The 12,732-nt window shown below is 33.5% G+C and overlaps 1 protein-coding gene and 1 long non-coding RNA gene across 5 annotated transcripts in view; both read left to right on the forward strand.

Moving 5' to 3' along the window:
- Ten-m (teneurin transmembrane protein Ten-m) overlaps nt 1-12,732 on the forward strand; it is an 887,979-nt gene that overhangs the window by 118,808 nt on the left and 756,439 nt on the right. The window lies entirely within an intron of this gene.
- Nucleotides 4,528-6,428, forward strand: LOC143174498 (uncharacterized). The gene is made up of 3 exons (XR_012998522.1): nt 4,528-4,671; nt 5,470-5,533; nt 6,282-6,428. It is a non-coding gene; the product is annotated as an uncharacterized LOC143174498 (long non-coding RNA).

Here is a 12,732-nt window from a genome sequence, read left to right on the forward strand (position 1 = left end):
TTTTATAAACAAAAACCTTTATACAAATATAATTATCCTAATAATTACGTCGATTCATTGAACACGAAACGCAACCTACACAACGATCGCAAGACGCGGGAACGATCGGGAAGTCATGAGCGAAGGGTTCTGCTCGTCCGGCCGTTCATTCATGGGGCAACGTGATCTCGTAAATTCGATAAGTCGTGATACAAGCGGCGTTCCGTAATTCAGTATAAGACTGCTACCAAAAATCAATCGAGACCGTCGTCTGAGGAGTTTCGAAGCGTACTGCGTTCAGACCCGGTTGAAGGTGGTTTCCATGGGATGGGGTGAACAGCAGAGACTAAGAAGGAGATGAACGGAGGGTAGCGGCTGCGGGGTGTGGCGGAGAGAAAGTCGAATACTCTCACGATACGTCTCGTCCCTTTCCAACTTGCCGGATTCCCGATAAAGCCGTCGAGCATTTGCTCGGAGCTTGCAGTGTACTCAGCTAGTCCGACTTCCGGAAGTTTCGTCCCTGAAGTTTACCCTTTCGCTCTGAGAAGCACGGAACGTCGGAGGAATCTCGGAGAGGTCAAAGCTGCACGCAAGAGTTTAAGGTTGAATTGGCTAGACCGGATAAAAAGGAAACGAACGGAGATAACGAGGAAACGTGGATCGTTATCCGTGCGCGCACGGGGATCATCGCGAATGCTTGATGCGGAACATTACCGACGTGCTGGGTTTGCCCCAGATATCCTTAACTCCGATACAGAGTCGCATGCTAAATGCCCTGATATGTGGATTGTCACACGTCAAAGGGATGGGACGATTAACACGTCGGTTGCGTAGCGAGTGTTGTATATGTTGTTGCTGGGGTGAGGTTCTGACGGGCCGTGAGGCACGTGCGACTCCTGTCCTTTCTTTTCTGTTCCCGTGTTCGTGAGTTGATGTCGTTATTTCGGTGAACGAGCCAATGGTCAGGTGAAAAATTGTATATTATGCTGATGGAGAAAATGCTTCCGAGTCGTATTTGGAAATATCATACAAATATTATGGTTATATGTAGACCGTGAATGTCAATGTAAATATGAACATTATTAATGAAATAGGAATACTTTGAATTGAAGATACGTTGAATTTAAAAAGTTTTTCATCGTGTAACCGAGTGTTTCTTTATATGCAATGCATGCGAGTTTTCTTACAGTCTTTTTGTAATTTATCATTATAGTGGTACAATCTTTTGAAAATGAATTTCAATATTTTCTGTGAATTTGTGTATTATTTAACAATTGCTATATGTTCAGACGAATGTTACTTTGAAAATACAGTAACCGTGTAATTTATGTGAAAAATAAAATGTACAAGTAAAAATGCAATGCAATCTTTTGAACCTTGTAACCTTCTTACGATACATGAGGGAGTTTCCTTTTTTCCCTTGACACTTTTGTACATGATAATTAAGAAACAATTAGATGATCGATATACTTTCTAACGTAAATCGCGTAAAATTCAAGTGCTGAGAACACGTTAGTTCCTACATGCGTTTTATCTTCTCGATATTGATTTTGTTCTCGTACACAGTCCATAAATAAGTTTCTCTACCTTCCATATCTTGAGGACCAGGCGATAAATCTCTTCAACGCCTGCTCGTAGTTACTCTTTCTTTCCTTTCTTGCTTTTCCTCGTTTCCTCGTGTTGCTTTTTACTTGGCGTGACGAGAAAAACTTCCAATCTTCGCGAAAACTGAGTGCCAAAAGTGAATCGTAAATTTAGCTGAATCATGATGATATCACGACAAATTTCTCGGGTGTATGTGAATTTATTAAGGTTATAGAATTCTTAAGATAATCAAATCCTGTAATACACGGACTTCAGTATGCGAAATTCACTAATCTGACTAAAATGATTCTCTGTTCACTTTGCAATACCGTGAAACGCCCAAATAATATTAGTCAAGTGTTACACATTAGTTGTTATGAAACTTTATAAACAATTATTGTCTGTTTTGTTTACATATTTATCTTTTATATGGAAAAACGATTTCTATTAAAATTTTGTTAGCCTCTATTACTCTATAAAGACAAAATGTCATATTCTTTACATTCACCAATGAAATAAATCACTTAAATCTCTCATGAAATTTTATAACTTTCATTTAAAATAATTTCTTTTTCGTATAACACATAATGAACGAGTTATCGCAATAAAATTTATTCGATTTCTTCCATGTATCCAAGTCATTAAATATTTAAATTATTATGGTCTACCAAATTACTGGTTATATTTTCCAAGAAGTTAGACATACATTAATTACTAGAGAAACCTTTGTTTCTATTATTGTTTCCATTATGTCACAGCGAATACTCGATAGACAGACTAGTATGACAGATACATTAGTATGTATCATTATTTGTTATTATAACTTTGTTTATCAATCTGAACTCAACGTATCGAATGGAATTAAACGATTTCACGAGCTAGAAATAATTTAACGTTACTTAACTGTAACATGACTAAAAGAAATTAATTGTTATGAAACGCGAGGTTTCAATCTTCAGCAGAATTTCCGGTTCACGTTTAAGAAGAACCTGCTGTCACCTCCTTCAACTTCATCCAAAGAGTCTTCATTGTGTGACGATGTAATCAGTTTACCCGAGATGCGCAATCATTATCCGTTCCCGGCACAACAGCTTGCCGAGAGATCTTCGACCTTAATCAATATACTGCACTACGACAATATCATTTACGATAAATTGAAGATTATCCCTAACGGTTCAGAGTTTGCAGGAAGTTTACGCCGTGCTAATAAACTTCTCGGTATATCGAACACACTCAAGGCATTTACTGGGGCACTAATCCGACGAGATTTATAGCTTAAAAGGTCATTAATAGTTTATTAGAAATTACAATGCATTGTGTAAGAAGACCGTAATTAAGATAATTCTTTTATACTTAACCTTTTCAAGAGTACTGACACATATGTGTACATTTCATTTTAGTTTCCTACCTGAAATTCTCTAACATTTGATCTTGTTACATTAGAAGTCCATCGAACGGACACTCGCCATTTCTCTTATGTTTATCATAACTGTCTTCGTCCATTTTCGTATTGTTCAATTTGTATCAATTTAAACAAAATAAATTGCACTCAAACGAAAACGGACATCAGTTTTGTCTGTTCTAAAAAGAAATTCAGCTCTGAAGAGGTTTAATTATAAAGCACGCTGCTGATCGCGATGGAAATTTACTGGGGCATATAAATTTCTTATAGAATGTTAATAAAGAGTATTTATATGTATCAATAATAAAGCAGTATAATACGGTGTGTTAAACTGTTTGCTAATTAATGATAGTGAAACTGAATTATTTAGGCATCGAAATACTATATAAATGAAGTTACTGAGTTATTATTTATACATCGAAGTGTCTTCAGTTTTAAAAATAATGATAGTACCTAATATTTAAAGTACTAAGTACTTATGTAAGTAGAACAGCATTGAGCTACATGAATATGTTTTAGTCTTAATAGATCAGTGTATTGATTGATCTATAGATAGTTCGACTGATTTCTCTAAATGTAGATATTTGACGTGAGATGAATATTCTATAAGTCCAAATCAAGAGCGACGAGAAACCAAGATCATTTTTGCTTCGTCTTCATGTTATTAGTAATTAAAGCTAGCTAACAGCAGTGCGAAAGTTAGATCTCTGTATCTGTTTCTCTGACGTACTACTGTTAGTCCTGACCTACCTCACGTGAACCATTATTGGTTCATCCATTAGGGCATCCTGTAGATGCATAAGCAAACAGGTACAAACTTATAAAATGTAGAATTACATGGGGGTATGTAAATAATAAACTTGTAGAATAATAAAGTTAAGAACAACAAAACAACCAGTAACTAAACTAGGTCCACAAGCATAAGATATCAAATCTCAGCGTATGGTAATACTGCAAGAGTAGTTTCGTTCTGAATTTAAGATATTCAGTATAATTGATTAAATATATGAATATTAACTTTTTTAGTGTCGATATATTTATTTAACTCTTACAGTGCGAAGTAAATGGAAGAAAACATATGTTTCAGAAGACATATATTATAACAAAATGGATTTTCGTTCAAGGTAAAAGTTTTACTTGCACTTATTTTTTTCGCTATTGGTTTTACTATTACAGTAATGAACATACATGATTTATTAAAAAAGCACTTCTGAGTTTATCAAATAAGTTGTTTTAAGAATAAACTATACGTAACAGATATTTTAAGCCTCAGTCTTTGCTCAGTTACCCTATATAAAGAATGCAGATTTTACTTTATAATGCAGTGAACTACTTAAGAAAACCGTAATGGCGTTTCCACGCGTGGGAGGATTAATAACCGGCCGATCCAAGAATCGGCCTGCCCTTCCCTGGATACCTTCATCTGTCTATAATCACGGTGAAATTACTGCGATGTAATTACAGGATGATGCATGCCCACGTTTAATAGGCGGCCGGTTAGCCGTTTGATGTAGTCATGTCGTTGGACAGTTCTATCCGGTCTCTTCGAGGCACAGATCAATGTTCTCGATTACGTCTGATCGCGTCGTCCTATACTGCAGTTGCATTTGCGTTTCGAATAAGGTTCACATGATTACTGAAGTTTCGCACTACTGAACCAGATTAAGGTAGCAGTAATTGCGAAAATCGGAAACTGGTTGAATTGAGTACGTGAGTTCTGACTTGTACTTGGAAAATTGTACGTTCGTAGATTTTCGTATTTTGGAAATATGTAATCGTTTTCAGTTGATTCTCGAAATTCAGTATGAAGAAGAATTAATATGTTCATTAATTTACTTGTTAATCAAATTAATGATGATCATATTGATGCTTTTAACTGAACACGAGTTGTTTGTGTACATTTTTCTTAAATCGTTCACTGACCTGTTGAACGCGAAGAATTTTTCGATGAGGATTATTTAAGGATTATTATAAGAAAACTTTATGTGTGTTAATAATTAAACTTTAAATTTGTTAAGTTCTGAGCTTTCTGTTGCATCACCGTGTATAATATTAAAGGGGCATTAATCACTTTACCTTAGTGAAGTAGATTTTTATTGAATTGAATGGGCATTTTCAATAGTATTATGAACAAAGAACTTTTATTTATCTGTTTAATCGATTTATACCTTTTAAGAAAAATCTTTTTCAGATTCACCATTCGGGGTTTCTGTATTATTACATTTCGAGGGTAACATAAATTCAATTACGAAACATTTAAAACATTTTGAATATATCCTTATGCTTTAGGTGTTTAAATTAAAGAAGTTGTAGAACGTAGAAAGTTTGCTAACGCAATCAAAATTGAATTTAACGTTCTACAGCTGTTTGCTGAATAGATCTACTTTTATCCCTTTTAACGCTGTTCGCCCATTTAGCCGCGATATTAAAAGTCAGGACGATTTAACGCTCTTCAAAAGAGAATATGCTCGGCAACAAAAGTAAAAATAATTATTATATTTCAGGTGCATTAAGCGAGCATAAATTGACGGGTTGCGCTTATCCATCGAGATGACTAAATTTTTAAAGGTTATTATCATATTTTTCGTATGTGTCATAGATATTGCTTTCAGTAAATGATACACGACTTCTGTCAAAGCATTAAAGTTATCTAAAATATAGTAAAGAAATATTTTAAATAATGTAGATAGTGGCTTGCTACAAAAAGGTTTGATTTCATTTATTTAAAATGATGATGCATTATTGTCAAAGAAACAGTTTTGAATTCTATTGGATTATGATGCAGGAAAATGAAATAATATTATATACACAGTAAAAATAAGGAAATACAGTACAAATTACATAAAGAATGAGTTTAATTGCAAACATACGTTTCAATATATAGAAGCATTAAATTACGAAGTAAAATGCAAGAAAATACAATAATTTCTTAAGTAATATAAGAGGTATTAATAATATTATTTTATCATCAAACAAATGTAGAGTATTCCAAATAAAGATGTAAATATAATGCAGAAAGACTTTATTAAAGTGAAAAACGAATTATAATTATATTTAAGGATTCTTTGATACCTGTTTCCATGACAATTTCAAACAATTCGATCCATACAGTAATAAAAAAATATTACATATAATACTCGTATAAATGATTTGATAAACTAGTAAAATACAAATACAACCAACAATACAGTAATCATTGTGTTCAAATAAATCAATTTAAACGCAGTAAAATGATTCACTGGTTAAACAGATTTAGTTCCTGCTAATTTAAACCGTCATTTGGAATTCCTTCGAATGAGAACATCGATGGTTATAGGAAGACTGAAATAATCGTTGGACGGATTTGTCCTCGTGATCGGAAGGAAAGGAGGGGGAGTCAATCAATCGGTAATTAGTAACCGATGGACAGGGCATAACTTTATCAGGTGCCGAAATGCCCGCAATGTCCTCGCGCCATCGTCTGGGATACAAAATGGATGCACGCGTCACACGTGCCGGCAATTAATAATCAATTCTAGCAGGAAACGACGGTGATTGAACATGTACGTGCCTGACAGCCTCTTTGTTGCTTATTCAATGATGTATAGAACTTTCTCCTGGAAAATGTCAAACTATAGGCACCTGTCTGCTTTCATGTACACCATCGTTCAAAAGTTTGGTTTTATTTCTAATATGCACGGTTCATAAAATAGAATAAAAGTAGATAAAGGTAAATAATTGTTTGTTTTATTATATTGCAAATTCTATAAGCCTTATAATTTAGTAATTAGTATTATTCTTATTAAATATTTATCACTTTATAACGATCTTGATTAATAACATTGAAAATTATTTCGATAAAGGGACACAAGTTATTTCAAATAACTATCGATTAATAATCTTAATCTTTTCATTGTTTTGTAGGTGTAATAGGGCACGTATTTAGTATAAATATTAAATTGATATTATGTGTATGTATGATATATCAATTATAAAATTTAATATGCAACATAGAACATGTTTAGGATTTTCGATTAGGAATCCACATATTCCGATAGAAAATTAATAACTATTCTAAGAAGAAAATAAATTTGCAGCAAGTTGCTTTTGAATGGTGAACAATAAATATGTCAATGATAAATCATGAAGAAATAAAATTTGTTTGGTCTATCTGTAATAAGATTCACCTCGTATTTCAAAACGTTTAACGTACTACTAAACACAATGATGCTTCGCAATCAATGACGAATTGTTAATTGATGTTCAACTATTAATGTCATTGTTTTCTATGACTAATGAAGTGTTTCCCAAATATTATGGTTTCCATATTAAGTACCTTTGCCCTATACGTACTGCAGTTTCCATTAGAAATGCTTTATGACGAAAGACGGGGAATGGAACGTTAAATAATGACAATCAGAAAAACGAAAAGCGAACATGTTTGTACAAAGCGTGTGTACACAAGGTACCGTCATTCGGGATGCATTCGCACTCGCATCATAACAAGTAAACTGATTTACAGAGAATAACGCGTGGTCAGTGTACAAGTTATGATACTACGGATTTCTCTCAACGCATCATTCGCAACAACAGCCTGTGGCAGTTCCAAGTAGGATAATAGTTCGTGGGAAATTGGACGATCGTGATAATTGTGCACGTACTAAATGCGACCAACGTTCAAAATTTACAAATCAATTAAGCTGATAGTGCTGCGTTTATGTCAAATTGTTTGACAATTGAGAATAACATTTGAGAATAAATATCATATTCACTTTTTCCTTTTGATTGTGCAGTCTTTGGCTACATTTAATTTAGTGCAGTTTATAGTAACCATAAAACTTATATGAGGTTCCTAAGTTAAAAAATGACTTGTTACTTTTAATAGGTAATAATATAATGCTAGAAATATTTATATATAGACACGACCTTTCGTTTTCATTATTAACAGACACAGAAGTAAAATTTATACGGCTATTGAATATTTTTCTTTACTTTAAGGAGTCTTTAGTGTTTATATTTTTGAGCATCTACATTATTTTTCTACAAATCTTTTATGTAATTTCTTTGTAGTGATATATTTCTGTTGAATTATTTATCGCGTATCACACATTACTGTTTTATTTTTATAATTTACTCGTACTTCATGACCTTACTATCTACGCGATTATTCTTATTACTTACTTGTGTTACCATCAACTATATACAAATAACATAATAATTTAATGCACACTGTTTTATGACTTATAATAGAATTAGAAAAAGGTGTTCCCTTTGTGGAAAAAAACTTTCTCCCTTTTTAGAAAAAGATAATTCATTATACAAAAATACATTGAACATCTATGTATGTTGTAAGTTCTCATATGGCAAAGGTATTTCCATTACATAGAAGCAATTTTTAACCTACTGTAGTATGCAATATTATTTATAATATTAATTTACATAATTTTTTATTAACTCTTCCATCTTCTGTTTCGGGATATACCATAAAATTGACTGAAAACAGTCTCCACTTCCTGCAAGTGAATCTCAGCTTCGAAGTTCTATGTGTGTAAGAGTGTTCATAAAACCGCTGTCAGTTATCGTTAGGAAGGAACCACAACCAATATTGCGACTCCATTGTTGCCTCGTTAAGGCAATTGTTTATTATATTAGTCTGGCTGCACCCTATGATTCGAGCTTGCCTCGCTTCCCATATGTCTTATCTTGGCGACGTGTTTCTTCCTTATAAGATAAGATTTAATGAAATACGGACGTCACTCCGACGAATGATGATTACAGTGATGATCGACTTTACTTAAAGCATCCTCATTTAATAAAGACCCTCATTTGTTCCTTTATGGACTGGCATCTTTTCATGAACAATGCTCCTTTTCAGAAATATATATATATGTGTACCGAAGTTCAAAAAGAACATTGCTGATCTTTTAAAAATTAATTGTGTTACAATAATTGCCAAAAAGCTAAATTTGTTATTTTCATATCCGTTTTTCTTTGCTTTTGGTGTCATTCTTTCATTAATTAAATAAAGCTGCATTCAAAATGACTAATAATAGTGTTAATAATTAAGGAAATATATTCAAAAATAATAATAGTTATTGTAATGTATTATTATGTACAAAATTATATTAATATAGATTTAAAATTTGTACATAACAAACAAGGCGCTCTCTTGGGAGCAACCAGTTGCCCTATAATTTCTTTCGCAGCCGCTTTCAGGTTAAATTGTAGGTTACGATAGAAAATAGAGATATTAGTGTGAGAACGAATATTGTTGATTACGCTTATTATATAATATGCACTGCTCTGTCAGTAAGTGGCGCCTTCTCCTTTGCTTATCTGTTTACATATCTAGTATTCGTATTGTTTTGCGTAATGCAATATACATAAACTCGTGAACGTGAGCCAACATTTATACGCCTTTCTCTATAAAATAGTCTATATTTATAATAGTACCTAGAATAAGTTACAGGTTAAAACATTGCAATAACAAATTATTTATGAATATCTAAAAAATTATTATATTATGTTGTTTGTAATTTGTGTAGAATATATACCATAACTACAAGAGAAGAAAGAGTAGTTTAAAAGAAGATCCATTTAGTATTCAAGGAATCGGTGATATTAAATAACATATTGAAAAACAGTAACTGTTTATGTGTACTTTAATCGCCAATCTTTAAACCCCTAATTCCCAAAATCTAAATGAGCGAACATCAAGATCTCTAAGACCAATAGAATAAACTGTACAAGAAATATCCATAAACCTACTGCCAATAATAATTAAACTACTGAAATTTGATATTTATTTCACACCATGTTACGCACATACCTAAAATATGAAGACTCCGACGACGTACACAACCAATGATATGTACATTACGAACACAGAATATTAATGACAATGCATTCATTATCTCCGATTTTCAATTTCGGACAGGACATTTCCTTGTAACGAACATTTAAATTCAATTACCACGCGTCACACGTCCAACCTCGCAAATTACGAGCCGTTTCCACGAACTATTCGCAGCGGACTGACTAAGGGGGCAGTTTGTCATTTCTTTCATGAATCATAGCCCATCCGGTCCTTCCAAACCGAGTCCAATTAGTATGCCTCGATAGCCATCGATTCGGCGGTGGCCAGTAGGAGAGGCCAGGCCGCGGTTGAGCGCCGTGTGGGCGACGTACGCGGCAACGGGCGTGCTGTTGCAGCCGTTGTAACGTTTCTGCGTCGGTTTCCTAGTTAGACGAAGAAAGGACGATCCTGATATCGGCAGAATTAACTTTACCCGCGACGAAATGGCTCGTTTTATTCGCGCATCTCGGCGTAACGCGCGTCGCGCAGGACTAGTGTGCGCGTGGGCGTGTACAGGAACGTTTTCCCATTGAACGTTACGCACATGATAATGAAGGTGGGTGAGCCATCTCGTTTCGGTCGCCGGATGTCACGTGATTCTTGGGACAACGCGCCCGCACACATCGTTCTTCGACTGCTATCTCGACGAAATGGCTATTACCAGACGACGTCCACTTTAACTTGATTAGAAGAATATTCATACGTGTGCCGGGACTTATTACAGTGGCGTTAACCCTTTCTAACTCAATTCGTTTCTCGTGCGTGTTCGTATCGTGGAAGTTGGAAATATTCATCTATAGAATGAATGATCGGCTTGCTCGCAATATTTGAGCAGATATTTTCATGTGGGAGAATGATTTATTATTTTGGAATTATAATTTAACACTAGAACCCTATCCGTCCAAATGATGGGTTTCAGTTTTCTTATTTCGTAATTATTGATATCTGAAAAGCGTTAGATATTTGAAATGATTTGAAAGATAAATAGTTTCACCTCAGCGCTGTAACTGATATATGACGAAATCGAAAAGAATCTATTTGTACAATTTTTATAAGGATTATTCTAGCGTTAAACGTCTAAGAAATGTAAATAAGTATTACGGTACAATGGTAAGAAATTATTTAAGTTAATAATACTGTAGTGTAGCTAATGTTATATTTAATTTTGTGGTTAAAATAATCTGATTAAAACGTTACAAACAGTAGTATAAAAAATCTGTTGTTTATTCCTATTATTCTTGATACAATATTTGTCGCAAGGTAAGTGTCATTTATTTTATGTCAGATAAAGATAAATTTTTCGTAAATTATGCTTGTTTCCTTGATGGCCATATTAAGCGAGAAAGTTTTACGTCGGCATAGTGCTAATTCCAAAGCGTCCCCTCCATGCATAAACAGATTTTCGCATAATGGAAATTTCGGATAAGCTCCATTCCGATAATCGGTACTTTACCGAGCCATCGTTTCAGCAACACAACTTTCCTATTAGCCTTTTGAGATCTTGTATCTGGATGGTCTCAATCTCTTTTGTCCCATGTTTATTTCATGGTACAGTAATACTCACGTAGCCATACTGTACTTTCAAGCATTAAGTAAACTTTTAATGGCTTGTCTTTGAATTATTTTCAAAAAGTGGTTAACACGATAAATATTAGGCGATAAGAATACAGGAAAAAATAATCTGGACTTGGTTTCGTCTACAAAATATAATGTACAAATACATTCAACGGAAAAATAAAATTTCGTATAATTCTAGTTTTCGTATATAAATTTGCAAATTTTTGAGAGATATTAATAATTTTAATAATTGAAACAAATTAAGAGTTAAGCTGAACTAAATTGAAAGTAGGTACAATAATTACGATAAATTGTTAAAGCGAAGAGAATAAGTATTAACTTTTAGCATTTTTTCTTAACTGGCAGGGTTATCAAATAAAATTGTTCCTTTCAACTTAGAAATAAAACTATAAAATGTTTGAACACTGAGACGTTTTTAAATGAAACTATCTTTCATGAGAACCTTTTCCCATTGTCTTAAAGAAGAAGTTATGCAAAAGTTCATAGTGTATTTTAGAAGTATTCTGTATAATTTTAAACTCGTTCGTCTAATCTACTTCTAATCTCCCTAACGTCTAATTGATTAACTGCTATTATTACATATATACTTAAATAGAGCATGATCGAAAATATTTCCATACAAATTTATTTCCCCTGATTGGATGAAAGTCAATTAAAAGTAAAACACGAAAACTCGATGCAACTGTGAAAAACAGTACACTGGTGTATTGAAAAAACATAAATGTAATGCTGGTTTGTTTTCATTAAATCGCAACGGCTGCGGTTGTAAGAATATGCGGGAAAAGTGGTTACAGAATGCAATTAATCTTTCTTTTTATTGCAAACGGAAGAGATGAATAAATTTTCAGTAAAAATATGCTCTTCATCTGCAGCAACTGGCGAGTTGAACGTCAAGATATCCTCATTCAATGCACTCCGCTAGATTAGAATAGCGTATGTGCTGTTGCAAAGGAGAAGTGGTTCTTTTGCCTTTTTAACAATTTCAGTGCGCGGAAAGCACACTCACTGAGATATGGAAAAGAATTAAAGGCACGGAAGAAAGAGAAGGATTTTAATCATAAGATTGGGGTTGAATTCATTAATACTCCATTGTATCAACTTACATTTGCTATTTCTTTCTCTTATTTCGAAAAGAGCTGGCACCATGGAAACTAAAAGTGGCGAAGCTATTGTTCCCGAAACGAATTTAATCAAAGAAATACTTTGTATATCCCTTCTTCTATTTTGTATAACCCAAACTCATGAATAAACATGGTTCCTCGTTTAATTACATATGAAATAAAGCAGTGACTATTCGAAGAAAGGATTAAAAAATAATTGATGGCTGAAATGCAATGTTTAAAACATGAAATGA

This window comes from Nomia melanderi, chromosome 4 (assembly GCF_051020985.1).
Source record: "Nomia melanderi isolate GNS246 chromosome 4, iyNomMela1, whole genome shotgun sequence".
Taxonomy (NCBI): Eukaryota; Metazoa; Arthropoda; class Insecta; order Hymenoptera; family Halictidae; genus Nomia; species Nomia melanderi.